Below are 27538 nucleotides of genomic sequence, written 5' to 3' on the forward strand. Positions count from 1 at the left end.
GAGCAACACTAGGGAACAAAGAGGTCTCAGGTATTTGGGAACGGAGTCAGATCAGTTGGCATATCAACAGGAAGGAATTGATGGCCATTTTGTTAGGGCTAAAGGCCTTCAAAACCTCGGTGTCAGGAAAGACTGTGGAGATCAGTTCAGACAACACCACAGCTCTCGCGTACATAAGGAAACAAGGGGGAACTCACTCCCTCTCTCTGTTCACAACAGCAAGAGAGCTTCTCCTTTGGGCGAACGAGAACAAGACTCAGCTGTTGACGAGGTTTGTTCAAGGGCAGAGATACATCAGGGCAGACATGCTCAGCAGGAGGGACAAGTTCTTCCCGCAGAGTGGACTCTCAACCCGCATGTCTGTCAGAGCCTCTGGAAGTTGTGGGGCAGACCTGTAATAGACCTTTTCACCTCCAGGTTGAACAAGAGGATCCCCAACTACTGCTCCCTAGTCCAGAACGAAGAAGCTGTTGCAGTGGACGCCTTCTTGATGGATTGGACGGGGTTGGACATGTATGCCTTTCCCCCGTTCAAGATATCAATCTGGTTGTCAGAAAATTCACTTTCCTCGATTTGGGATGAATGATCCTAGTGGCTCCATTCTGGCCTGCAAGGGAATGGTTCACCGAAGTGGTAGGCATGCTGATGGACGTTCCAAGAAGACTCCCGGCAAGTCCAGATCTTCTCAGAACCCCACTTCGAGAGATTTCATCAAAACCCCCTCGCTCTCAATCTGATTGCCTTCAGACTGTTGAGAATCTCGTTAGATCTTGAGGCTTTTCGGCACAAGCGGCGAAAGCTATTGTCAGAGCAAGGAGGATCTCGTCACAAAGAGTCTACCAGTCAAAGTGGGAGACCTTTATAGCTTGGTGCAAGAGGCACAAGGTTTCCTCGTCCTCTACTTCTCTAAGCCAGATTGCAGACTTTCTTTTGTACCTCAGGCAGGATGCTAAGCTGGCTGTATCTACCATTAAAGGATACAGGAGCATGCTCTCAACCGTCTTTAGGCATAGAGGCTTGGAGTTGTCTCAGAATAAGGATTTGCAGGACCTCAGTAGGTCCTTTGAGACGACGAAGCAGGTACAGTTAAGACCCCCATCTTGGAACCTGGATGTGGTGTTTAAGTTTCTGTGCTCCAAGAAATTTGAGCCTATCTCGCAAGCCTCTCTTCGAGATGTGACTAAGAAAACCCTCTTCTTTTTTACTCTAGCGACTGCCAGAAGGGTCAGCGATTGATTGATTGATTGATTTAAAGTTTTCAGGCGTCCTAAGGGTCAGCGAGGTCCAGGCAATCGAAAAGCGTGTAGGCTTCAATCAAAATGGAGCGGTTTGTGCCTTAAGGTTCGACTTTCTCGCCAAGAACGAGACCTCTTCTTAACCCTGGCCTAGGACTTTTGAAGTCCCTAACCTCACGAACCTAGTGGGTCAGGAACAGGAAAGCCTCCTCTGCCCGGTTAGGGCTCTCAAGGCTTATTTGGCCCACATTAAGAACGTGAGGGGTGCATCCAACTCGTTATGGTGTTCGGTGAGGGATCCTCAAAAAACCCTGTCAAAGAATGCTTTGTCCTTTTTCCTGAGGGGAAACTATTAGGGAAGCCCACCTCTTTTGTGAGGAAGAAAACTTCGCCCTGTTGAAATTACGGGCTCACGAAGTAAGAGCCATTGCTACCTCGCTGGCATACCGAAAAAATATGTCAGTTAGGCAGATCATGGACGCAACGTTCTCGAGGAGCAACTCTGTCTTCGCTTCTCATTACCTCAGAGAGGTAAGAGTGGACTATGACAAGTGTTATATCTTGGGCCCATACGTAGCTGCGGCTTCTGTTTTAGGCAAAGGAGTTACTACCCCCACTCAACCTTAGTTTGTGTACATGTATATAAGTTTGTGTTTTTTATGGTTGTCTGAGGTCCTCGTCTTGTGTTACGGTTCCCTCAGTCCAGATAGATAGCTTATATCTATTTCTGCAAGGTTAGATGGTTAGTTTTAGTAAGGTTGCAAGTTCTTTTTTATTATATGGGGCGAAGGTAGTTTCTGAAGTCTAGTCAAGTTGTTGGTCCTACCCCTTTGACAGACTCGATTGAGTTGTTTGCAGTGTAGCAGGTCTACTCCTGGGTGAACACTCCTAAGGGAAAGCGACTCTAGAGGCAGTAACCTTTGAAGTCAGCTACCTTAGCAGGTAAGGAATCAAGATGTTTTTTCTCTTACAACTCTCTTGTTGTTTCCCCAACTATGTTTTCTGTCTGTTTCCCTCCTCCAAATGTGTGAATCAGCTATATATATATATATATATATATATATATATATATATATATATATATATATATATATATATATATATATTACATATACATATACATATACATATACACATACACATACACATACACATACACATATATATATAAAACTGCCAGGTAAGTACTATTCATAAAAATGGAGTTTTTATGATAAAACTAAGTTTTATGAATACTTACCTTGCAGTTATATATATATTTCAAAGCCCACCCACCTCCCCTCAGGAGACAGGTCAGGCAAAGATAATCTGAGGAACAGAAAACGGGAATGATTCCAGGTACCACCCTGTAAGGGTTGTTAACCATCTAACCACACAACCACCACAAGGCGGTTGCCGCGATTTTCGATTAAATCCTGCCGAAGTCGGAGACTCGGCTATATATATACAGTACTTCTGGGGCGACCTGTGACGGCCGGTGAAAGAAGTCCTTCTTTACACTTTTCTAATATAAATCTTCCAAATATACTAGAGAAAGATAAAAGCATGGAATGCGGAGGTTACTACCCTCGCGCGATCACCTTGTGGGTGTCGTGTATACAACAGGGGCGTGTGAAAACCACTATTCACAGGCTGTCTTCCATTTAGATAATCCCTTCATCAAAGGGGAGGGCCGTGACAGGCCCTAGAGAACACAGTTGGACTGCCCCACCGACACCTACTACGCGCGCTCTCCAGGTCATCCTTCTGTTTTGGACTTGCCCGCTAAGTCGTTAATTGTTTTGCTCGGTGTTTTTCGCAAGTGATTGTCGTTAATTCAACATGACTGACGCTGCTACTTCACCTTTACCAATGTTAAGTACCATAGTTTGTTTTGACAGTTTATTTCAGTACCGGGCATTTGTTCTTTTTCCAGTAATGTGGATTTAAGTTTGGGAAGCGGTTGGCCTGCCTCGGTATTGGCAGCCATTTTGGTTTTGTTCGCTACGGTAGTTTTTCAAGTTATATTGCCCATCTGGTACTCTGTCATCTAGGTTATATCACTTACGTTTTATGACCAATTTTATATCATTATTTATTATTGTTTTTACTATGGTAATTATTTGCTAGCAAGTCCAATTTGGACCAACGAAGAATATCGATCTGGTCTTTGTTATAGTTATGTACACGCCTCAGGATGGTGCTCGTTTTAGACTAGATCTTTGTTTATTTGTTACGTTGTCGTTATTCTTCGTTCTTGGTTATTACAATTTTATCATTATTCTTATCATATTATTGTGTGATTTTGGTTCTTTATTATGTAACCATGAGAGCGTGAGCATAGAGTGCTCGTTTTCTGTTACTACAGTTACGAGTTACCCCTTCTCTCGTTTTCTTTATTAAGCTCGAGTAGGGGAGGTGGATTTCCCGTTTTCCGTTTTATACGATCACGAGTTATTCCTGCCTCCTCCTCTTCTCCGGGTTGATGATATTATGTTTGATGATATTCACGTTTTATTGATGTTGTTACTGTTAATATAGCTAGCACTATTAATAGGTTCCGTTAGTGTATGAGTCATTATTTTGGGATCGCTTTATGCCGACACCCGTAGCTCCGCCTTGAGTTATACTCCGCTATAATGGATACTCATTGGGTGAGAACTAGTCAGATATTTGGAGTGCAACGGTGAAATCCGGCACTCAGACTCTGGCTGAGGCCTTTTGCACACGAACCTTTGTCATGATTAATCACAATTACATTACAGTATTACGGTCCTTTTTTCATCGAATCTCCGGCTTCACTGGAGATAACACAGACGTTCAGCATTGAGGTTAATGTTATCTTACCGCTGAGGTTCACGATTTCACGATGACGGGCCTTTGTCACCGGATCTCCGGTACAAACAGAGATAAATCAGACGATCAGAACCGGAGTTAACAATTTTTTACGGATGAGGTTTATAGTTACATGTTACGTGGTTACTGGTTGTTAATTTATTAATTTGTTAGCTAATATATTACTCACACATAATTAAATTTATTTGTTCTGTTGATTCATCTGTTCACTGACCAGAGTCTCAAGGAACATCCAGACTTATGTCTTCTTTCTTTTACAGAAAGTCCGCTGCGCTGCCAAGGGCTGCTCCACTGCCTTTACTGATCCCCTGGGCCATGATCTATGCCGGTCCCATGCACATTGCGCCATATCCTTCTCTCGGGAACCGGGACAAGCCCCCTACATGGTATGGTTCCCGGAGTCATGCACGCTCTGCTACGAGCTGTCATCCCTACTCCTGAGCGAGGATGTAAGTTGGTTCTAGTTTGTTCCTGTTAATATCCTTTGCGATGAATTAATTGGTCTTTATATATTTACATCGATTATTGCTTCATCATTAATCCCCTCACCTCTTTCAGGCTGATGATGAATCTCTCCGGGAGGCAAGAGCTACTCTCCGTCCGTGGGAGTCAGGTTTTGGGAGGAATGCGCCGTCTGGCACACCCTATCTCCTTGATGGAGACATGGCTTCTCGCCTATTCCCGGGCTCTACTACTGCAGCAGTTCCACCGGAGACAGCTGCCCCGTTAATTGAGGCGGTTAGAGCAACCAGTCCAACGGAGGAAGAAGTTTTATTGACAGAGGACGCGTCCTTTCTAGATCTGGACGACGAACCCATGGTTGAGCAGGTAGGTGGTGAGGAGTTGGTGGACCCCCTTTCATCCCTCACTCCTTCCTTTACTGCTTCCTTTCACGGCTTTGATAAGCCTACGGCTTCTCCTCGGGATCCCTCCGTTCCTGTACGACCCAAGGTGAAGCCACTACATATCTTTTAAGTCTTCAGCTTTGCCATTATCAGTGTCACCGGTCTCGGGACCCTCAAAGGATCCTGATGTTCATATTACTTTACCTAAAACCGTGACTACTAAAAAGACGAAGTCCGCTAAGTCCAGGGCTTCGTCAGCGGATCGGGCTCGGGAGCCCGCCTTATCCGTCGCCATGGTCAGGGATATTGTGAAAGAGCAGATACAACAGCATCTACAACAACATTCTAGGGCAAACCAAGGGGCTATGACTGAGCTCAAAGATATGGTGGTGAATCTGATCCGTTCAGGAACTCGGATGCCTCCTCCTTCAGCCCCAGACGCATCGAAGTTACCCCCTTCGATTAAAACAACCCTTGGAGGTTTGCCTTACATGCTCCATATATAGATGGTGCCATAACTCTGGAGGGCATAGGCACCCGCCCTCTAGAGGACCTAGAATTTTACCCTCCTGGACTAGAATTCCCATTCAACGGCTTCATCCGATTGAAAGAACATGCCTTGGTTAGGTTAGACAAGGTACCGAAGGAAACGGTAATATTTCCTAAAGAGCAGGCCCAAGCTCTCTGGGCCAGGACGTTGTCGGACTGGGGGTGCACTAATTCCAAGCTCACCCCACACAAAGGAGCCTACACCATATTTACAGCTTCTCCAGTTATTACCTTGCCTATTACAGATAAAGTGGCAGGTCTTACTTTTCAAGCTATCAAAGAAGGTTCTGTCATGCCGGCTCTTGAAGAGACGGACCCCACCTCCATGCTCATCCCGAGTACCGCTACTATCTGGGACGATGCCCCCTCTACTTTCACAGTAGGGAAGTTAGACCCAGACTGCGCCTCTAATCTGTTTTCCGAGAAGCTTCCCAAATTACCGGAAAATCTTCTCAAGACTGAGTTTGAGGCACGGAATAGGTTAGCTAGGTCTCTCCACTCCATTACCTCCGTGGAGTCTCTAGCCTCGCTTTATCCAACTGAGACCTTGTTCCGGGTATTCACGAAGAACCTGTCTCTGTGCTTCCAAATCGACCTACACGAGTTTTGTTCGGCTCGGGTTAGTTGCAGGAAACACTTTCTATCTGAGGCCTCGATCAGACATGAACCGAACAGGCTACAGCCATGGTCCGAACTGAAGAACCTCTCCAAATCGGTTCCTCTTCAATTCCCACTTCCACAAGTGACAATTCATACAGATGCATCTCTGAGTGGATGGGGGGGTTACTACGAACATCAGATGTTTCAGGGCTCTTGGTCACCCGCCATGAAACACTTCCATATCAATGTTCTCGAAGCCATGGCAGTGTTCTTGACCCCGAAGAGACACTCTCCTCCGAGGTCGACCCACATCAGAGTAGTGTCAGACAGCACAGCCGTAGTACACTGCATCAACAGAGGAGGATCCAAGTCGCCCAACCTGAATCAGATCCTGGTCACTATCTTCGCCTTGGCAACAGAAAAGAACTGGCTCCTGTCAGCAACTCACCTAGCGGGAGTCCAGAATGTGATAGCGGACTCACTATCCAGGACGAAACCACTGGAATCAGAATGGTCTCTGGACATAATTTCATTCCGGTGGATACTCAGACTGGTTCCGGGCCTCCAGGTAGATCTATTCGCAACTCGGATGAATCACAAACTTCCGTGTTATGTGACACCAAACATGGCCCTCAGGCTTATGCCATAGATGCATTAACCCTGGATTGGAGCCATTGGAGGAAGTTTTACCCATTTCCACCAGTGAATCTTCTAATGAAAGTATTGCACAAACTACGCTCCTTCCGAGGGGCAGTGGCTTTAGTAGCACCTCACTGGCCAAAGAGCAGTTGGTTTCCTCTCCTCCTCGAGTTGAAACTCCGACCCTTCCGGATTCCATTCCCCAAACTGACCCAAGTAATCCAAACACAGACTGTGTCAGATTCCTCAAGGATAGCCAAAACCCTAACTTTGTGGACTTCATGAAGTTTGCAGCTCGTAAAGACGCAAACATTGACCCGGAAAACGTTCTCTTCATCGAAGCGGACAAAAGGGACTCGACAATTCGTCAATATGATTCGGCTGTTAAGAAATTAGCAGATTTCCTAAAGAATTCAGACCATACTCGTATGACTCCAAATTTAGCCATCTCGTTCTTTAGGTTCCTATTTGACAAGGGCCTGGCAGCTAGCACTATAATCACCATCAAGTCAGCTTTGAAGAAGATCTTCCTTGTTGGGTTTAACATTAACCTGGCGGATTCCTATTTCTCATCTATTCCAAAAGCGTGTGCTAGTCTTCGACCTTTAGATCGGCCACAAAAAGTCTCTTGGTCTCTGAACGATGTCCTCAAACTTGCGTCAGACACGGACAATGAGTCCTGCCCTTATATCACTCTGCTTAGGAAGACTCTATTTCTATCAGCTATGGCCTCAGGTGCTAGAATCTCAGAACTAGCAGCTCTCTCACATAACCCAGAAAACATAGATTTCCTCCCTACAGGCGAAGTACTGCTTTCTCCAGACAGAGCTTTCCTAGCTAAAAATGAGGACCCGCAAAATAGGTGGTCCCCTTGGAAGATTATCTCTCTTCCCCAGGATCCTTCGCTGTGTCCAGTCACTACTCTCAGGGCCTTTTTAGCTAGATCTGCCACCCGCTCGTCTGGCCCCTTATTTATCAGGGAACAAGGGGGTACTATGACCATTCAAGGTATCAGACAACAAATCCTCTACTTCATTAAACATGCTAACCCGGAATCATTTCCCCATGCTCATGATATATGGTCAATAGCTACCTCCATCAATTACTTCCAGAACATGGACTTTGATGACCTTAAAAAACATACGGGTTGGAAATCTCCTATGGTTTTCAAACGCCACTATCTAAAGAACTTACAGGCCCTTAAATACCCTACGGTTGCAGCGTGGAGTCTTATCTCTCCCCATTAATCTCTGATTATTCCTTTATTCCATCTCTTCTCTCCTCCCTCCTACCCGCCACTCACACCACGTCGCCACTCTCCTGGGTGGTTCGTTAGCCCTAAGTTATTTACCATGTTTAATTCCTATGATTTAACTCTTATTGTATTTACCATTCCTTTAATGTTTAGATATGCTTAGACATGTAAGATTGATACCTTTTGTGACTGGACACTCAGATGATTCCTTGTCTTCATAATTATTTTAGCCTTGCGTCCCCTATGTCCTTTGGCTGGTTTGTAATTTTATGTTTACTTACAGTATTATATTATTGGCTTACATGGTGTTTATATTCTCCTTATTATGTTATTATTGTATTGGGCTTGGAAGGCATTCTCTGGTACATTTTCACCGGCCGTCACAGGTCGCCCCAGAAAAGGGATTTTGACGAAGGAAAAATCTATTTCTGGGAAGAGACCTGTGACGCCTGGTGAAACCCTTCCCGGTTGTTTTGTACGGACCCACCCCTTTTGTCCTTGCCAAGCCATATGTTCTTGCAGAAGGATGATCTGGAGAGCGTGTGTAGTAGGTGTCGGTGGGGTAGTCCAACTGTGTTCTCTAGGGCCTGTCACGGCCCTCCCCTTTGATGAAGGGATTATCTAAATGGAAGACAGCCTGTGAATAGTGGTTTTCACACGCCCCTGTTGTATACACGACACCCACAAGGTGATCGCGCGAGGGTAGTAACCTCTGCATTCCATGCTTTTATCTTTCTCTAGTATATTTGGAAGATTTATATTCGAAAAGTGTAAAGAAGGACTTCTTTCACCGGGCGTCACAGGTCTCTTCCCAGAAATAGATTTTTCCTTCGTCAAAATCCCTTATATAACTGCCAGGTAAGTATTCATAAAACTTAGTTTTATCATAAAAACTCCATTTTTTACAGACAGGTTCTGTACTGAAATCTCTTCCCCACCCTCCTAAACATTGAGTAGGAGGGATGAAATGTATGCAACCCATTTCTCATATAGACCATACATCAGACAATATCTTTACGGATATAGGATACTCCGCGGGATGCTGGTAACCTGGTAGGGACTTAGCCAAACAACAAAACAACTCTTATGCTCAGCTTTTTGCTATTATTATTAGTACTAGCTAAGCTACAAATCTAGTTGGAAATGCAGGATGCTTTAAGCCCTAGGGCACTAACATAAAAAATAGCTCAGTAAGAAATGGAAATAAGGAAACCTAGAAAAATGTCAGTGTACCCTTAACCTAGAGAACTTTTAACCCAAGTTAATGGAAGACCATGGTAGTCAACAAAGGCTATGGCACTACCCAATACTAGAAAAAATTATTTGATTTTGGGGTATTGTCATCCTAGAAGAGCTGCGTACCATAGTTAAAGTGTCTCTTCTACCATTACCAAGTGGAAAGTAGTCATAAAAAATTACAGTGCAGTTATCCCCTTGAGCGAAGAAGAATTATTTGTTAACCTGTGTTGTTAGGTGTATATTGAGAGGAGAATGTGAAAAGAAAGCCTGGCTATTTGGTGTATGTGTAGGCAAAGGAAAAATGAGCCTTAACAAGAGAGAGGTATCCAATATAGGAGTGTTATCCACCTGAAAAGTCCTAGGTGAAGGTTAAAATAGCATTTCAGTGAGCTAGCAGCGGGTAGGGCTTCGCCGGCTACCCTCCAATAACTACCAAAAACTCCTCATAGATTTTAACAGCTAACTTCGATTGAAGGACTCTCGTTTGTTTAGTTAGGAAAAATAAAGCAATTTTTTTTTAAATTTTGTGATAGATATATTTTTTGTTTAAATTTGGATCCTTTGACTGATGTTATAGTTGGAATCCAACATAAAGAAAATACATAGTTTAGAAGTTATGTTTTATTATTAGCAGCTTGCTGAGTAACTAATGATCCAAGATATTTTTACAAAGCATAGATGCATGATTAAACAGAACCTGTTAGAAACATTGTGATGAAGGAAATAACTAATAGTTCATTTGGAGCATACATTTTTATATATACCAAGCATTGTAAAGGAACAAAATATGGTTTGGGTTCTAAATAATAAAAAGCATTTTAAAGAATAATTATCAGACTTTAGCAAAGATTTCTGGCTGAATGTTTGTGAAATTCTCTAACCCTGTAGAATACAATCCATAACAGAACAATGGCCTGCGGCCCTTCAAATTACCACCCTCACTCCTTAGCATATAATGCATTCTAGATATTTGAGTCCCCCCCCCCCAGATCTCCACAACCTTATGGCTTCTGGGTAAAAACATTAGTGGACAGTTTAGCTAGAAATAAAGTGCTCCCATGTAGGATATCATCAACCCCTCCATGGAAATTACCGGATATATCTTTTTGTAAATATTTTATTGGTATAACAAAGAACATGACTGACTAGGAAGCCAGGGTGCTCTTCATGGAACATGTTGAAGAACACAGAAACGACTTTTATATACTGTATACTGATGGCTTCAAATCTGATGCTGGCATTGGATTTGGAGTATATAGTAGTGCTTTTAATTTTACAGGTGCACTTCCTCTAGCATCCTCTATATTTAGTGCTGAACTATGTGGCATACTAACCGCTAATGAGAAAATAGCGTTATGAGACGAGGGCAATTTTACCATTTTTAGTGATGCAAAAAATGTCCAAGCTTTCAAAGTTTTTAATTCCAATAATCTTTTAGTTTTTCAGATTTTAGAGTGGCTTTTAATTATTGGTGTGAAAGGTACAGTTGCCTCAAAGTATTCCTTTACCCCTTACGCTTATGTTTTATGAAAATAGTATGGTAACACCGCAATGAAAGCTTATTTGTCTTGTAACGACGGACGTGAATGGTCGAGCTCTTGGTATGCCAGTGCTTCTATTTTTATAAACACTACTGTAGACAATATATTAATGATATACGAATAATAGTTCACATTACAAGTGAAATAAGTTGCTGTTAAATACTTAGAAAAATAGTATAGTAACAGAGTAGTAATAATAGCAATGGTAAAAATCATATTCATTCCTGATTAATCAGACATCGTCAACCTTCGTTACATTCAGTTGAGGCAGGCGTTTGCTGAAATCCAACTTTAGTTCATAGTAGATATATGGATTCTTTTTCAGAACAATTATTTGAATGGAAATACGCTTTCGATTTATATAATCCATCAATTTATAAAGAAATGAGATCATAAACCGCAAATTTCAAGACCTATAAATATAATTTCATAAAGGCAATTATGATCGCCATTGACAGGTCATGATACGGAAGGCTTGGGGAAAAATTAATAGACAACCCGATGTATAAAGGAACAAATATATCCAGTGTATCATTCATATATATATATTTTTTTAGTTCGAGCCACGTCTCACCAGAGTAGCCTAGATGGAAATTTCTCTGGGCGGTAATTAAACTCGAGTCATCTGAGTAACAACACACCTTAACCACCCTGATGGTCTTTATATCATTGGTAGATACGGTTGCACACCGATAAAATCAGTACTCATATAGATGAGAGAGAGAGACTGAACTATGGTTGGTTTTATTTTGTCAATTTCGTTGGTATTATCAAACAATACTATATAGACCTTTTATAATACCTTGATAATGACAACAGGGACTCGATTAGATAAATGTTGTATAGCCATGTCATTATATAATAAGATAACTCCGATATCCTTGTGTCTTCAATACTTATTACAATACGGTGGGGGTCTGAAACAAGTTATTGATGTCAAACTAGCTGTTTCACAGATCTCGTTCAATATGTAATATTTCCCTCCACATATGACCTAACAAAACATCAAGAAGGAATCATCAGTCGCATGTTAATTTTTATGAAAATAAATTCCATGATGATCATTCTCAGAGTAGTAAGGTATAAATTCATGACGGGCAGTTCGAGAATTTATCGGTTGTCAAAAGCCCACTTGACAACGGAATTACTTTAGGGAATGTAAGTGCTTCGTAAGATATCACTTTTAATACTAAATATTCTAGATAAGATAATTAGCAATTAAAACTTGCAACTAGATGCACCATAGATGGGTAGATACATAGAGATAAAGAGATGGATTGAATTGCTTTCAGTTATAGTCAGGTTTAGAATTTTTTTATTTTTTTATTTTACATTTAACTTAAATGACTAAATTGCACCCTCAGTTGAGCTGGCCTTGGTCTTAATCGTTGGTAAAAAATAAAATACCCAAGTCTTTTATTATATGATTATGAATTTTCTTTATTAAAATCAGCTGGATTCATCGATGAATTTATAGCAAATATCTGAAAACTATGTATTACAAATTTGTGATATTCAATGTTTAATCGCAATCATAACTTCGTATTAACCTTTTGTTTTAGTACTCAAGCGATACTGGTTGATTGAAGCTTAATATTTTTTTTTTTCAGTTTCCATTCTCATAACATTCCTTACATTTGTGGGCAAGGTTTAGTGAAATCACTATGGAAATAAATTATTTAATTCTAGTTATACAATGTTGAATTGTAAAAAAGAAAATAAGTAAAACAAGATCGTATATGAAACATTAATATTTTGTCCATCCACCATTATGTGCAATAACATCTTGCAATCTGTTTTGCATTGACGAGACGTGGTTATACTGTACACAACTTGTCGGTTGCGGCGGAACAGTTCCCAATCGTTGAGAACATGCTGGAAAAGACGCTGGTGGTTACGCTCCTGACCCTGCTCCCAGCTGTTGACGATGTTCCCCCAGACATTTTCGATCGGGTTCAAGTCGCATGCTTTGCTCGGCCAGGGAAGGAGAACAATGTCGCGCTGTTCAGCAAACCATGCTCGGACAATCCTCGCAGTATGGATGGAACAGTTATCCTAAAAGAAATATAACTGATTAATCATACTGTTAGAACAAGGTGGAAGGAGAACAATTTATATTTTCAATATAAATGACGGCAAAATAATGCCGTTTAGTCCAGCAAAAGGAGTCACAATAATGATTAATAAAAGGGCTTGAGTAGCCAAGGAGGAGACGTGGGTGTTGTGTGTTGATAAGAATATTTGGTCTACTTTTCATGAGGCAAAAAATACCTTGTAACAATTTCAGTGGCTTTATTTGGCCGCTTTAGATTCATCAGGGAATGTAGATCAATGATGTTGATACAAGATCCTTTTACAGTTATAAAACTAATAAATCCAAGACAAAAGTCTTATTGAGTAATTTGAAACTACTTTATGACCAATATCAGCAATGAGTTGATACCATATTTGTCAAGAAAGGGCATTCATATAACTAAAAAAAAAAAAAAAAACAATGCACATACCTGCATGAAAATTATCTGCTCAGGATAAGGAAGAGCATAAGCGCGAACGGAAGGAACCATCACCTCTTCCAAAATTTCGAGATACTGCTCAGCGTTGAACCTTCCACTGATCTGGGCCAATTCACCAACGCCATGCAGGTGTATCCACCCCCAAACGTTACAGGTGATATGGCCGCTTCTGGCTACTTGATAAATATTCTGGCTGTCGTATCTCGTGTTATCACGCCTCCAGCAATGCAGACGACCATGCGTGTTAGAAGCGAAGGTCTTTTCGTCACTGAAAATTACTCTGCCCCAGAAGTCTAACCCCTCTTCCAAATAACGTTGAGCAAATTCCAGCCGTGCCGTTTTATGACGATCCTCCAGCTTTTGTTTCACTGCCGGAGTCCTATGGTGGATACCGTCTGCGTGGAGCCTATTTCTTATAGTTCCAGACGAAACACGCAAGTTCAGTGTGTCCCTTATGGCAACTGCATTTATAAATGGGCTTTGCGTGGCTACTTCCGAAATCGCCCTATCTTCTTCTGGGGTCGTTTTTCTTGGCCCACCAGCTCTTGGCCTGTCGTTGAGGTTTCCAGACTCTTCCCATCTTCGACACCAAAGTCGAACTGTTGGCAATGAAATTCCTAATTCTCTTGCAATACGTTTGTAAGACATGCCAGAGTCTCTCATGCCTACAATTCTGCTCCTATTGCTGATTCTTTGTTGATTGCAATCCATTGTCTACTCTAGTCACTAAACCGCTACTCAAGAGAATGACATAATGGACTAACAGAGGTCACGACATCACTTACTGGCCCCGCCTCTCTCTCTCTTTCTGAGTTATACAGCTTTAATCGAGTCCCTGTGTCATTCTCAAGGTATTAAAAAAGGTTTATATAGTACTGTTCGATAATACCAACGAAATTGACATGAAATAAACCCAACCATAGTTCAGGCTCTCTCTCTTATCTATATGAGTACGATTTTATCGGTGTGCAACCATATCTAACAATGATATAAAGACCATCAGGGTGGTTAAGGTGTGTTGTTACTCAGATGACTCGAGTTTAATTACCGCCTAGAGAAATTTCCATCTAGGCTACTCTGGTGAGACGTGGCTCGAATTAAAATAATATATATATATGAATGATACACTGGATATATTTGTTCCTTTATACATCGGGTTGTCTATTAATTTTTCCCCAAGCCTTCCGTATCATGACCTGTCAATGGCTATCATAATTGCCTTTATGAAATTATATTTATAGGTCTTGAAATTTGCGGTTTATGATCTCATTTCTTTATAAATTGATGGATTATATAAATCGAAAGCGTATTTCCATTCAAATAATTATGTTCTGAAAAAGAACCCATATATCTACTATGAACTAAAGTTGGATTTCAGCAAACGCCTGCCTCATCTGAATGTAACGAAGGTTGACGATGTCTGTTTAATCAGGAATGAATATGATTTTTACCATTGCTATTATTACTACTCTGTTACTATACCATTTTTCTAAGTATTTAACAGCAACTTATTTCACTTGTAATGTGAACTATTATTCGTATATCATTAATATATTGTCTACAGTAGTGTTTATAAAAATAGGAGCACTGGCATACCAATAGCTCGACCATTCACGTCCGTCGTTACAAGACAAATAGGCTTTCATTGCGGTGTTACCATACTATTTTCATAAAACATAAGCGTAAGGGGTAAAGGAATACTTTGAGGCAACTGTACAACAGTTAGATTTTGCCGGGTTCTGGCACGTAGATGTGTGTGGAAATGAGAAGGCGGATTCACTGGCAAAGAGTGCTACAGCTGAGTTGCTACCAAGAAGGTATCCCATTCTCTGTAATGATGTAGCAACAATTGAGAATTTTATTTATTATTGGCAACAGCATTGGGATAGTTTACTTGAAAATAAGATGCGAGAAATAAGTAATGTTATATCCCCTTGGAGGTATAACGGAATGCCCCGTAGTTGGGACACTACGCTTTGTCGTCTCCGCATTGGTCACACTTGGATGACGCACGAGATTTTGCTGGCTGGCCAATATCAACCTTATTACGACGTCTGTTTGATACTATTGACAGCGAGGCATTTGTTAACCGAATGCCATACATTAGTAGTGAGAGAGATAGATATATGATAGAGGCTTGAGGTGAGGATGGCAAGTTCATTTAGCTTTATTTCTGAAGCAGGTCTTCTGAAAGACATTCAACTTTTAGAATGACTTCTTTGCTTTTATGGTTTTAATTGAATATTTTTATTTTTTTTATTTACGATAAACTATATCGGTGTCAATGACCTTAGATGTCAGGATGGCAGAAAACCTCCAATCAATCGCTCCTCACTGTTTTTGCGCTATGCACTAGTCAAAGGGACTATATATAGGGCCAAGACAAAAGGTAATTTAATTCTGACGCAATTAAATTTATATCCTCCAGGCTGTAATTGATCTAAACCTTGCTAAAGCTGGGATACCGTTAATAACTTTGCTATACTAGATGATCGTAAAGGCATGCTTAATTGGGTCTTGTAGAACCAAAGTATCAATCTTGTCATTTCCTATTCTCAAAGGTGTGATTGATTATTTATACTTTAGTTTCATCTGGAACCTACACCATTTAGCTTATCCTAGTTGGAGAACAGGGGTTAGGAGGACCATTTTTGGGGTGTCTTGATACTGGTAATGCAATGGACTGTCTTGATATTATGTATTTATTTCTTGGTGAATTGTCTTTTTTTTTTTTCTTTTTTTTTTTTTTTTCATCGGTACCTTGTTCATCTATTCTTGTCTGTTTTTTTATACCTTTGTGGGGGTCTGTCAGGCCAATTGCAGTTTGGAAAATGTCTGCCGTTGATATTATTAAGTGGTAAGTCTTATCTACCCTGCACCCATTTTTTAGCCACTTTGTTGGTCAGTAAGGAGCACATGAAAGGGGCAAAGCTTGGTTGACTCCCCTTTCTGCTGTTGTGCATCAAGTCATTACCAATTGTCCACACCACAATAATATCTTCCTTCCCCTCACTCTGATACTGAAGACATTGATGTCTTATCTCCCAAACTCCTTGAAAGACCTCTCCCTCTATATATAGGTAAGGACTGCTTGGCAAGGGCACACTACAGATCTTATGTGAAGGATCTCCAGGCTTTTACAGCTGCCTCCTAGTTAGTTATGGTATTTTGTCTGGAGACCAGTCATCGACCTCTCCCTCTTGATCAAATTCATAATGCACACAGTTTAAAATTAAGATGGTGTATACCATATGATCATTAGTGTAGAGGAACGATTTCATGCTGTTCCTGGATCTAAAGGATGCACACTTTCAAATCTCAGTCCAGCAGGAAGTACTTTCACTTCACCTTTTGGGATGGGGGCAAGACTTTCATATAAGTCATGTGCTTCGGATTGTCAACTGTCCACCAGGGGTTCATGCAGTCTTATCACTTATTTCAGCTTGGGCGCGTGCTGGAGTATCTTTACGACTGGCTGATGCTGTCCTCTTCTTGAGATTAGCTTCTCCAGCATGTGTTTTGTCACCGTCTAGGCTTAGTTATAAATCGGGAGAACTTCAGCCTCGAGCCAAAGCAGATGATGGAGTACTTTGGTACATTGATAAACAAAGAAGGCAAAAATCTCAACTTCGTAGCTGCATCAGCTGATTTAGCAAGTAGTGCAGCCCTGTCTCATCAAACTACTTATCCCAGCTCAGCAATAACGAAAGTTAATTTGACACCTCGTTCCTGGAGAAGCTTGTTCTTCCCATTAAACTCCGTAAGTTTTATTCCAGTGATGCTTGATGACACACTAGACTGCAGCCACTGACTCTCCTCAACATCTAGTTCCTGTCGACTAAGTAAGGGAAGATCTAGCTCGGTGCCGAAGGAATGAGAATATTCTCAAAGGAGCTTCCTTAAAGTGTCTTCCTCCGGAGATGCGTCTATTCAGGGAGGCATCAAAGGGTGGGTGGGCTACACAGGTGAGGAATGAGAACCCAATAGGGTGTTGGTCTAAGGAGGAAATTTTAGCACATCAACATCTTGCAGTGTAAGTTAATGCAGTGATTCTGGCCCTTAAGTAATTTCAACACCAGCTGATAGGTCACTTGGGACCGTTGATGAGCGACTCCACCACTGTAATGGCCTTTAAATCATAAAGCAAAAAGTTAGTTTCACAGCACCTTTGGGAGTTGGCAAGACGGCCGCACTCCTGGGGTCTGGAAAACTTTGTGTTGTCGTCAAGATTCATTTTGAGCAAGAGGAATGTAATAGCCTATAAGCGTGGTTACCAGGGTCAGGTGATAGTAGCAGAATGGATGCTTCATCCTCTAGTAGCAAAGAGGCTGCTGACTTTGTGGTGCTCTGCATTGACAGACCTGCTTGCCACAAAGCTGAACAATGTCTCCGGTCTACTATTCCCTAATCCTGAACTCAAAAGCAGCTCCAGAGAATGTCTTCCAATACTATTAGGACAGCCTCGAGGCTTAAGCTTTTCCATCATTTTGCCTGATTTGAAGGGTAATTAAAAAGGTTACAGAGTACCCCAAAATTTCAGGTTGACCCTGGTGGCTCCTAAATGGTCTAATCTGCTTTGCCAGCCCCACATTGAGATTACACAGCACACTGTCATCCTTGTATCTTCATGAAGGGAGAATATCCAGCACCTCCTCCGAGAGAGGGGTTTTGCGAGGTATGTACTGTGAAAATGTCTGGATTTTTCTGAGTTTGTATTTTTCCTAATTATAAAAACCTGATTCCATCAAGTTTCACTTCCTGCTTCAACCACTCCACTAGTTCTAGGTGAAGGTCAAGGTGGTGTTGCAGTGTGCTGTCGATGATGAGCAGCTTCCCCGACCTTCCACTAATAACTACCAATGCACCCATTAAAGAACTTAAGTTTGTATTATTAGGAAAAATACAAATTACTTTTAATATTTATTTTACTTCCATGGCTTCCTTTGTTCTTTCACTATTTTATATATTTTTTCTCTTCTCATTTACCCGAAGAAATTTCTTAGTTTCTACAGGATATCTTAATAATGTGTGTGCTCTGAATAAACCAGATTCAGACCTAACAAAAGATAAGCTAATACTGTCTAATTTAACAACATTTTAAACTGAACTCTAGTTCTTGTCTTCCCCCTTTTCTTTATAGCTTCAAATACTTTATTAAACTTAGTGTGTTTGACTTTAATGACATCTTGCTCCACCAGGACAGTTTGATTGCAATACCTGCTTCTAATTATGAGTGTATTTATTAACAGTAAGTAATTGGCACAAAGGTATGAATATTTTACTCTCTAGTAGAAATATCTATGCATTTTATATGGCTAATGAGATGAAGGTTCTAGATCATAGCTTTAACATTGAAAAGCTACTATACTGTACTTGCATTGCATGGGAATCCTATTAGTTTTTTCTCATTGGTGACCCCCCTTATCAACATTTATATATCAATATGGAGGAGGAACCTTCTGGTCGAAGGGTTTGTAGTGCAAGTTGTTATCAAGATGCTAGAGTGAACAGACATTACCTTAAATTCTGGAATTAATTGATACTTTTGCTGTTGTCTATGAAAGAACTAATTTAGGTGGTCTTTTGTGATGACATTATTTTCTGTGCTCATTAACATTTGTACTATTTATTCCAGGATTACCTACTGGGCTCAACATAGATTTTAACCATTAAGGTCATTGTCCATAAAGTGCAAAGTTACCATATTAGCCTTGCATATAGCTGAATGCATTAGAGGTCTGGCCTACTTATTTATAATAAGGCTGGATTGTACAGAATTGGTTTTTATAATTGACGGTACTGTATTTCATATTTAACAGTAATTCACTGTAGTTTATCCTTGGCTGAATTTAATATAAAATATGATTATCTATCTGCATAATTTGTCTAAGAGGGTAGTTTGTCAAAGCCCATCCTAATGATGCTGATAAGTAAAGAAAACTGTTGTCAAAAATGGTTTCTATATCTAGAAATTGTTTAGGGTAAAATTTTTGTTATTCTAGTAAAGATGTGGACTTAATGATTTAAACTCTTGAATATTTATACTATTCTCAGTGGCTGTTATTTAGTTTTGCAATAGGTCATGGGTAAGATGATCTTCTGGATTGTTTTGATGGATTAATGTAGCTTGGTTTACTCTATTGTTGAAAAGAGAGGATAGTTGTGATTTCCTGTACTATGATAAATGGACAACACACTATTACCAATTTCTATTTCTTGGTCATCCTAGGAAAAGTTTTTCCCACATGAAATGTTCAAAATTTATCTTAATACCGTAAAAAAAATTATTTCATCATCTCTGAGAACTGTAATAGGTTTTTAGATACCTAGAGTAACATTCACTCCAAAATTTGTTTAATATATTTCCTTTGTTTCAGGTTTTTTTTTTTTTTAATGCCAAGAACCTCTAGTTATATATCAACAGGAGAATGAGCTATAACAGCTGTTGAAGATGGAAATAAGTTACAGAATCAGGAAGAATGGACTTCTTTATCAGAAACAGATCTTGCAGCAACTACCAATAGTCCTTTTATGTACAGGTACGTACTGTACTTGGAAGAGAGTTGGAAGTATACTTTTAATTCAAGGTATTGAAAATTTAGTACCAATCACAAGCTAACTTGTTTATTTTTTACATAAATGTCTGTTTTTAAACACAAGACTTACCTGGTGGTTATATATATAGCTTACGTCCCCGACGTGACGGCAGAAAAATTCAAAACTCACGCCAATCGCTGATTGGATAGCCAGGTGTGCTACCCATGCGCCCCTGGCGAGGTACCTAGAAACCATTCCCTCGGTATTCATATCTTCCCCTTCGCCAGAGAGGCCTTCCTTCGCCTGCGGTGAGGAGGTGCCTCTTTGGTTCATCATCTTTGTTGCAGTCCGCTGCAGAGGAGCCTCGTCAGCAATCACCGACTGTTCCTGCTTTGGTCCTGGACCTCTCAGCGGATTGTTCGCGATCCCCTTCGGTGGAAGGTCGTCCTTTCAAAGGACACATCGACCTTCCACCCGACAGACCTGCCATCGCCGTTCCTGTGGGCTGATGCGTGCTACTCGCCTACAAAACCTGACTTGCATGCTTGTCGGGCATCGAACCCTATTACGGGGCATCAAGGGCGTATGCGCCATCGCGCGCATACATCCCTTACGCGCTATGCCGATGATGGGCATGCGCGCCAACATTCTCCTGCGCGCCATCAACCTCCTGCGCGCCAGCAACCTCTTACTCGTCGGCGCGCTCCAACTCGTCGGTACTCTTCTGCGCACCAGCGCTCTCCTGTACGACAGTGCGCTCTTACACGACTGTGATCTGCGCACCAGCGCCTACGCACAGCGATTATCTCTCCTGCGCCCCCACAATCTTCAGAGCTGGGCGCTGTTGGGAAGTCAAAGATGACTTCTCCCACGCACCAGCGCTCGCTAACGCGCCAACTGCTGTCTCCACTTACCATCGTGCAGTCACCTTCTCGCGCCCACGAGGATACGCACACGCGCGCGCGCCCATCCTCTCCTGCAGTTGCGCGCCACCATACTGACGTGCGGCCACACGCACAGGCTTCAACTGCGCGCCCGTAGCATCTCCTAAGCACGCGCCCTACGGCATCTGCTGTGGCGCGCGAACTCTCGCCCGCACGACCGCGTGTCCAACGCCTTGATACTGCGCGCCCACGCGTGCCATCAGTCTCCTGTGCGCCCACAGTCTCCCGCGCGCGCTCCTACGCGCATTCATTCTCCTGCGCGCCCGCACGCGCATCAGCAGTCTCCCCCGCACGTGCCAGCCAGCAGTCTCCCCCGCACACGCGCGCGCCAGCCAGCAGTCTCCCGCACGTGACCCCTGGTATTCTCCATTGCGCGAGCACCATTACGCACCCCCTCACGAGCGTCAATACCGTCCCGCGTGCGTGGCTGCTGGACAATGCACGGCAAGGTCGCCATCGCCGCATTCCCCTCCCCGCAAGCGCATAACAGCGCGCATTGCGGCAGAAGGGAAACGTCCAGGATCACTTTTTCTTTTCAGGCGAACCCACCTATCGGAACTCCTCCCAGGGATCCGTCGATCCCTGTCCCTCCAGAGGGAGTGTCTGACAGCGCGACTGTCAGTCAACAACCATGGTTTGGTGCACTAATCAGAGCAGTTACGCAGGCTTTCAAGCCTGTTCTCTTTGAGGTTAGGTCACAGATCCTTGGCTGTTTCTACCCCTCTGAAGAGAAAAAGAGGAGTTCCGGACGCGGTGACTTCTCCGAGAGCTAAGTTGACTCCACGCAAGCTTTCGAGGCAGGTTCCTTCACCCCCCCAGACTTTTTCTCCTTCCCTGTCAGACGAGGACTTCCCGTCCTCAGGGGAGTCACGTGAGGTGAGACGTTCCCCCGTCGCACCAATGAGGGAAACCCCACCTCGCGTTGAAAAGTCTTCCCGGGTAGGGGCTGAAAAGAACTTGCCACCGTCTATGTTAGAGTCCTACATCCTTCCGAGGAAGGAGTCGAAGGACTCGAAGACGGTACCAAAATCCTTGACAAGACCTAGGACGGGCCAACCAGCCACTTGGTGAACGTCCGCAAATCTCCGCAAGAAGAGCCTTTGGGGACAGGAGACTTCGCTGCAAGTCCAACATCCGGAGAACTACAAGAGTCCGAGCATGCATTTTGGCAAGTCCTGACTCTAATGAGAGCTCTCAATGGGTTGGCCGACCCAGAGATCCCTCCTCGAGAGGGCAAGGACACGGTCTTGGACCACGTATTTGGCACTCAAAAAGCTTCTAAGGCCAGTGCTGCTCTGCCCTGGTCTTGGGGTTAAGAGTACCAGGGACAAGATCGCTGTTCAGCTCTCCGAGTTGACCTCCTCCAACCGTTCCAGTGCCGGCAACAAGCTTCTCCCACCTCTTCGCGTACAGCAATGGAGGTACTTCGAGATCTTGGAGGAGCCTTGTTTAGCTCTTCCTCTCCACCATTTGTTGGAAGAGCTTACCAAGGACGGAGCCAACCAGCCACTCTGAGAACGTCCGCGCATCTCCCCAAGAAGAGCCTTTGGGCAACAAGCTTCTCCCACCTCTTCGCGTACAGCAAAGGAGGTACTTCGAGATCTTGGAGGAGCCTTGTTTAGCTCTTCCTCTCCACCATTTGTTGGAAGAGCTTACCAGGGGAGTCCCTCTTGGGAGACACTCCAACCGGCAGGTCTCGTTCTCGGCAACCGAGATCCTCAACCAGGAGAAGGTTGCGAAGTACGGTGTTAGGGACCTTAGGTATCCTGATACGCTCTGAGGATTCCTCCAAAGAACGTACCAGCAAAGCTGTGGAGACATTCCTCCTCTCAGGCACTCGCACGATCGAGTTTCTGGCCCACCAAGTCTCGAACTTGTGGGCTAACACCATCCTGAAACGTCGGGATGCGGTGGCTGAGAGGTTCCATCAGAAGGTCCCTAGCACCAAGATAAATAAGCTCGGGCATTCTTCCTTAGAAGGAACGAACTTGTTTGAGCCTAAGGTTATGGAACAGGCCACTGAGAGGTGGAGGAAGTCTCACCATGACTCCCTCCTTCATAGGGCTTTGACATCTAAGCCCTATAAGCCTCCAGCACCCCAGCAGTCCCGTCCGACCAAGACCACAAAACCAACGGCAGCAGCGAAGACAGTGGTGTCTAAGCCCTTTCCTGTCCAAAAAGTTCTCCAGAGGAGGTAAGAATCCTAGAGGGAGCAGCCGAGGCCACAAACGCTAGGATTGGCAGTCCCCTGCATGTCCACCAGTGGGGGGATGCCTACAAAGTTGCGCAGACAGGTGGCAGCAACTCTGGGCCGATTCCTGGACGGTTTCCGTAATCAGTCGGGGATATCGCATCCCATTCATAACATCTCTATCTCCCCTGACGACGAATCCAGTGTCATTGAGCTCCCTTGCCATGGGATCAGCAAGGGGGCAAGCCCTTCGGGCAGAAGTCCAGACCCTGTTGAAGAAGGGCGCTCTCCAAGAGGTCCTCGACGGGTCCCAAGGCTTCTTCAATCGACTCTTTCTTGTAAAGAAGGCGTCTGGAGGCTGGAGACCAGTCATCGACCTCTCGGCTCTGAACAAGTTTGTCAAACAAACTCCGTTGAGCATGGAGACTGCAGACACAGTCAGACTAGCAGTGAGACCGCAAGACTTCATGTGTACACTGGATCTGAAGGACGCGTACTTCCAGATCCCAATCCATCCGTCTTCAAGGAAGTACTTAAGATTCAGCCTAGACAACAAAGAGTACCAGTTCAAGGTGCTGTGTTTCAGTGTCTCCACAGCACCACAGGTTTTCACCAGAGTGTTCACTCTAATATCTTCGTGGGCACACAGGATCGGCATCCGTCTCCTCCGTTACCTGGACGACTGGCTGATCCTAGCAGACTCGGTGTCATCCCTTCTTCAACACCGGGACAAACTTCTGAGACTTTGCCAGGATCTGGGGATCATGGTTAATCTCGAAGTCCTCTCTGCTTCCCACTCAAAGACTGTTATATCTAGGCATGGTTATAGACACCAATCTCCACAAAGCCTGCCCATCAGACGACAGGATAGCAAGGCTGAGGAAGGTGGCAAGCCCTTTTCTCAGACGAGAACAACTTCCAGTCCAATCGTGGTTACGTCTCCCCGGTCACCTTTCATCATTGGCTCATCTAGTTCCCAACAGTCGCCTCAGGATGAGATCCCTCCAGTGGCGACTCAAGTCCCGGTGGAATCAAGGTTACGATTCCCCGGACGTCCTGATCCCTATGGGACCTGCGGAACGGACAGACCTCCAGTGATGGGTGACAGACGAGAACCTACGAAGAGGAGTGGATCTTCTTGTCCTTCCCCTAGATTTGGTGCTGTTTTCGGATGCTTCAAAGAAAGGGTGGGGGCCCCACGTACTGCACCACACGGCCTCAGGCCTGTGGTCAGAATCAGAAAAGTACCTCTATATAAATCTTCTGGAGATGAAGGCTTCCTGGCAGGTCACTCTGTGGTGGTGATGAGCGACACCACAGTAGTGGCTTATATCAACAAACAAGGAGGTACCTTTTCGAAGCAGCTATCCCATCTTGCAGTAGAGATACTGAGATGGGCCGAAAGTCCACTCGATTCCACTATCGGCATGTTTCGTTCCAGGCAAAAGGAATGTGCTCGCCGACAATCTGAGTAGAGCGTCTCAGATAGTGAGTACCGAGTGGTCTTTTGATCATCTAGTAGCCAACAGTGTCCTGACTTTGTGGGGTTCTCCGACTGTGGATCTGTTCACAACAGCCCTGAACTTCAAGCTTCCGCTGTACTGCTCCCCAGTCCCAGACCCCAAGGCGCTCTGGCAAGATGCTTTCCAACAACGGTGGGACATCATCGACGTTTATGCCATTCCCCCGTTCTGTCTGATGAGGAGGGTGCTCAACAAGACCAGAACATCGGTCAATCTTCCAATGACCCTCATAGCTCCGCTATGGCATCACGCGGAGTGGTTTCCAGACCACCTGCAACTCCTAACGGAGCTACCGAGAGATCTCCCTCCACGCACAATCTGCTCAAGACAACCACATGCCAACATCTTCCACAAAGCCGTAGCTTTGCTATGACTTCACGCCTGGAGGCTATCCAGCATCTCCTTGCTGAGAGAGGATTTTCGCAGCAAGTTGCGGTCAGGATGTCTGGACATCTGCGAAAGTCATCCGCAGCTGTCTACCAGGCAAAGTGGAAAGTCTTCTGTGGTTGGTGTCGTGGAAGGAGTATCTCTCCACTCGATGCCACTACTCCAGCAATAGCGGAGTTCCTCGTGTATTTGCGGGAAGAAATGCGCCTTTCAGTCTCGGCAGTGAAAGGCTATCGCTCAGCCTTAAGTCTTAGCTTTCTGGCTGAAAGGAATGGACATTTCTTCTTCGCTGGAACTTTCTCTACTCATACGTAGTTATGAACTTACTTGCCCTCGGTCGGAAGTGAGACCTCCTCCATGGAACGTGGTTCGAGTTCTCAGGTCTCTTAAGAGACCTCCCTATGAACCATTACGCCAGGCATCAGATCGCCACCTAACCTGGAAGACTGTGTTCCTACTAGCTTTGGCTTCGGCCAAGCATGTCAGCGAACTTCATGGTCTCTCGTATGACATCGCCCATTCAAGGGGATGGGGGGGAGGTAACGTTCAGCTTCGTCCCTGAGTTCATTGCTAAGACTCAGAATCCAAGAGTAGCGGATCCTCGGTTCGACTCCTTCCGGATTTCTAGTCTCCGTTCTGTAACAGATGACCCAGACCATCTCCTACTATGCCCAGTAAGGAGTTTGAGGCTATATCTTAAAAGAACAGCTGCAGTCCGTCCTCATGTGCTAGCATTGTTCGCCAGCACAGGGAGGACTAAGAGGAGGGTCACCAAGAACACCATCTCTACATGGATTCGTAGGGTGATTCATCTGGCCCTGAATCCAGATCCTCCTCAGTCACGTCACCCTAGAGCACATGATGTCAAGGGCATAGCTACGTCTCTGGCCTTCAAAAAGAATTTTTCAGTGATGCAGGTCCTTCAAGCTGGGGTGTGGAAGCGTCGGACAACCTTCTCAGCCCACTGCCTGCAAGACGTGACCCACAGGAGACTCGATACGTTCTCTATCGGTCCTGTGGTGGCTGCACAACAGCTGGTTTAAAACCTCAAGCTCCTTATTGGACGAGTATCAGAAGGTTGAGGGCATTGTTACCCGGTTTTAGTCTGCATGAATGAAAAGGTTTGACTGGCCCTTATTCTTTTCTTCATCATCCCCTCTCTTGGGGAAAGCAGCATCCTGGGTTCTCTGCAAAGCTGACCTCAAACCACTGCAGGTAAACCATGTTTCCTTGTGTTCCTAGTATTAAGTTAATACTGTCACGTCCCCATACCCTGACGAGGTGGTATTGGGAAAGTCCTAGTCTACAAGTTTCCATCTAAAGAACTTCAGATCAACTTCCTAGGATGATTCGCACTTCGTTATACCTTCACACACAGCTTGCGTAAGACGCAGTCCTTGCGTAGCAAGGTTCTAGCGAGGTGCAGGGACTCCTTATTTCTTGGGTGCTGACACACTCAAATAACGAGTCCCCGGGCAAAGCCAAAAAGCCAGTACTGGCTGGGATGCCCACCCTTCCTAATGGGTGAGTTACCCCTATTAAATAGCCGGGTTTGTATGTCAGTTACGAAACAAATGACAAATTCGTAGATAATATGTATTTTTCCTAACTATACAAACCTTAGCTATTTAATCAAACTTGCCCGCTAACCCTATCCCCCTTGAAGTCCTACCTCCAAACAGAGTGAGCTCAAGCACAGGTGTGAGGGGGGGGGGGGGTTAGCAAGCTACCCTCCCCTACCCCCGCTAACTAGCGGTGTGGGTAGTAAACCCTCGTTAAATTTTAATGGCTAGTCATTTCAGCTACGCCGAAAGTAATACCCCTATTAAATAGCTAAGGTTTGTAGTTAGGAAAAATACAAATTATTTACGAATTTGTCATTTTAGGTGCAAGAAACCATGGAACCATAAATTGTTTGGACTCCCCCCCCCCCAATTTGAAACAGTTTTATCAAAAATAATCAGGTGATGATGTGAGAAGGATGAATTTATTATCCAAGTACAGTACTGCACTAACTATTTTTGAGGATTTATCTTCTAGATCTAACTATAAGCAATTTCTACAATTTTCTTCAGAATTTTCCATTATGGAGGCACTCCTGCATGCATAATGTATAGTAGTACCCTGGACATTGAACTTTAAATCCTGAAGGCTATTATAACTCCTATTTGTTTGAACACCAAATTAAATATCTCCATAAGAAACCCCCAAAAATGAAATTTTAATATTTATGTCTTAACTTGCCTGATGTTCATATTGGTTCTGCTCTTGAAGCTCTGTTTAATCAACATTTACCCAGAAGTTTTAAAAAATTTTAATTTCTTTTCCTTCAATAAATATGTGCCCAGGGTGTAAAGGAATAGGACATTCTAGCAGTTCTGTAATTGGGAAGAAGTCCACAACACACTTACCAGAATTTCTTTGACTTTTCAGTTTCAAAATAGTAACTAGCCCTATTATCTTGATAGGGGGGAGGGGGCATGTATGTGAACATGGTGAGTATAGAAATAAATTTTAAAATTGTGTATACTTCAATGAACCTCCCATGATGTTCATATTGCTTACTCCCCCACACTTAAGAGGTGGGATGCCAATGAAGGAAAGAGATAGGACAATTCTAAGTTACCATGGTTGAGATTTACTTACCTGGTCTAGGTTAATTCTAACAGCACCACAAGTTATGGTTAGTAAAGCAGGACTCCAGA

The 27538-nt window shown here is 43.6% G+C and overlaps 1 long non-coding RNA gene across 5 annotated transcripts in view; it reads left to right on the forward strand.

Annotated features, from left to right (window-relative positions):
• Positions 1-18892: 18892 nt before the first annotated feature.
• LOC137631998 (uncharacterized) overlaps positions 18893-27538 on the forward strand; it is a 51295-nt gene continuing 42649 nt past the window's right edge. For all 5 annotated transcript variants that reach the window (XR_011041981.1, XR_011041980.1, XR_011041982.1 and 2 more), the window contains exons 1-2: positions 18893-19047; positions 19629-19790. This is a non-coding gene — a long non-coding RNA (uncharacterized lncRNA). The remainder of the gene's footprint in view (positions 19048-19628; positions 19791-27538) is intronic.

Source organism: Palaemon carinicauda, chromosome 40 (genome assembly GCF_036898095.1).
Source record: "Palaemon carinicauda isolate YSFRI2023 chromosome 40, ASM3689809v2, whole genome shotgun sequence".
Classification (NCBI taxonomy): Eukaryota; Metazoa; Arthropoda; class Malacostraca; order Decapoda; family Palaemonidae; genus Palaemon; species Palaemon carinicauda.